Source organism: Nerophis ophidion, linkage group LG24 (assembly GCF_033978795.1).
Source record: "Nerophis ophidion isolate RoL-2023_Sa linkage group LG24, RoL_Noph_v1.0, whole genome shotgun sequence".
In the NCBI taxonomy this organism is placed as follows: Eukaryota; Metazoa; Chordata; class Actinopteri; order Syngnathiformes; family Syngnathidae; genus Nerophis; species Nerophis ophidion.
In genome coordinates, this window is record NC_084634.1 from 35,048,956 (window position 1) to 35,051,455 (window position 2,500).

At 27.8% G+C, this 2,500-nt stretch overlaps 1 protein-coding gene across 2 annotated transcripts in view; it reads left to right on the plus strand.

Annotated features, from left to right (window-relative positions):
• The window catches only part of LOC133542160 (single-minded homolog 1-like), an 84,193-nt gene that overhangs the window by 42,411 nt on the left and 39,282 nt on the right, over positions 1-2,500 (plus strand). The window lies entirely within an intron of this gene.

The following is a 2,500-nucleotide window of genomic DNA, read 5'->3' on the forward strand; positions in this document are numbered from 1 at the left end:
TTAAACTATATGCAAAATTGTGCTATTTTGTTGTAAAGAATGCATTTTAAATCATATGCCTGTATATTGTAGGGCATGCAGGATTATTTTGATACAATTGGTATTTAATTGTAAGTAATAATCCTGTTTTAACTGTATATGCATCACTGTGCGATGTTGCTTTAATGATGCATTTTAATGCATTTTATTTAATATAATGGTACAATAGGGCACAATTTATTTCATACAATTGGTATATAATTGTAAGTAATATTCCTGTTTTAAACTGTATGGGCAACACTGTGCTATGTCGCTTTAATGATGCATTTTAACGCATTTTATATGATATTAGTGCACAATTAATTTTATGCAATTGGTATTTAATTGTGGGTAATGATCCTGTTTTAAATTGTATATGCAAAATTGTGCTATTTTGCTGTAAATAATGCATTTTATATACTTTTATATTAGGGCACAATTAGTTTCATACAATTGGTATTTAATTGTAAGTAATATTCCTGTTTTAAACTGTATATGCAACACTGCTATTTCGCTTTATTGATGCATTTTAACGCACTTTATACTGGTGTATTAGGGCCCAATCAATTTCATAAAATTGGTATTTAATTCTAAGTAATGATCCTGTTTTGAACTGTAAATGCAAAATTGTGCTATTTTGCTGTAAATAATGCATTTTATATGCTTGTATATTAGAGCAAAATTATTTCCATACAATTGGTATTTAATTGTAAGTAATATTCCTGTTTTAAACTGTATATGCATCACTGCTATTTCGCTTTATTGATGCATTTTAACGCATTTTATACTGGTGTATTAGGGCCCAATTAATTTCATAGAATTGGTATTTAATTATAAGTAATGATCCTGTTTTGAACTGTAAATGCAAAATTGTGCTATTTTGCTTCGAATTACGAATTTAAACCATATGCTGGTATATTAGGGCACAAATAATGTTATAAAATTGATATTTAATCGTGGGTAATGATCCTGTTTTAAACTGTATATGCAAAATTGTGCTATTTTATTTTAATGGTGCATTTTAAATCACATACTTGTACATTAGGGCACAATAATTTTATAAAATTGGTATTTGATTGTGAGGAATGATCCTGTTTTGAACTGTATATGCAAAAGTGGGCTATTTTGCTTCGAATTATGCATTTTAAACCATATGCTGGTATATTAGGGCGCAACTAATGTTATATGATTGGTATTTAATTGTGGGTAATGATCCTGTTTTAAACTGTAAATGCAAAAGTGGGCTATTTTGCTTCTTCGAATTGTTATTTTAAACCATATGCTGGTATAATAGGGCACAAATAATTTTGTACAATTGGTATTTAATTGTGGGTAATTATGCTGTTTTTTAACTGTATATGCAAAATTGTGCTATTTTGCTTTAATGGTGCATTTAAATCATATACTGGTATATTAGGGCACAATCATTTTATAAAATTGGTATTTAATTGTGAGGAATGATTTTGTTTTAAACTGTAAATGCAAAATTGTGCTATTTTGCTTTAATGATGCATTTTAAAGCATATGCTGGTATATTAGGGCAAAACAATTTTTTACAATTGGTATTTAAATGGGGGTAATGATCTTGTTTTAAATTGTATATGAAAAATTGTGCTATTTTGCTGTAAATAATGCATTTTAAATCTTATGCTTGTATATTAAGGCACAGTTATTTTCATATAATTGGTATTTAATTGTAAGATAATGATGCTGTTTTAAACTGTATATGCAACACTGTACTGTGTTGCTTTAATGACGCATTTTAACGCATTTTATATCAGATGCTGGTATATTAGGGCACAATTAATTTTATACAATTGGGATTTAATTGTGGGGAATGATCCTGTTTTGAAACTGTATATGCAAAATTTTGCTATTTTGCTTTAATCGTGCATTTTAACGCATTGTATATCATACAGTGGTATATTAAGGCCCAATTAATTAAAAAAATGGTATTTAATTGTAAGTAATGATGCTGTTTTAAACTGTACATGCAAAATTGAGCAATTTTGCTTTAAATGATGCCTTTTAAATTATATGCTTGTACTTTAGTGCACAATTATTTTCATACAATTGGTATTTAATTGTAAGTAATGATCCTGTTTTAAACTGTGTATGCAACACTGCTATGTTGCTTTAAATAATTCATTTGAACACATTTTATATCAAATGCTGGTACATTAGGGCACCATTAATGTTATACAATTGGTATTTAATTGTGGGTAATAATCCTGTTTTAAACTGTGTATGCAAAATTGAGCTATTTTGCTTTAATGATGCATTTTAAATCATATACTGGTATATTGTGGCACAATTAATGTTATAAAATTGTTATTTAGTTGTGGGTAATGATCCTGTTTTGAACTGTGTATGCAAAATTGAGCTATTTCGCTTTAATGGTGCATTTTAAATCACATGCTGGTATATTAGGGCACAATTATTTTCATACAATTGGTATTTAATTGTAAGTAATGATCCTGTA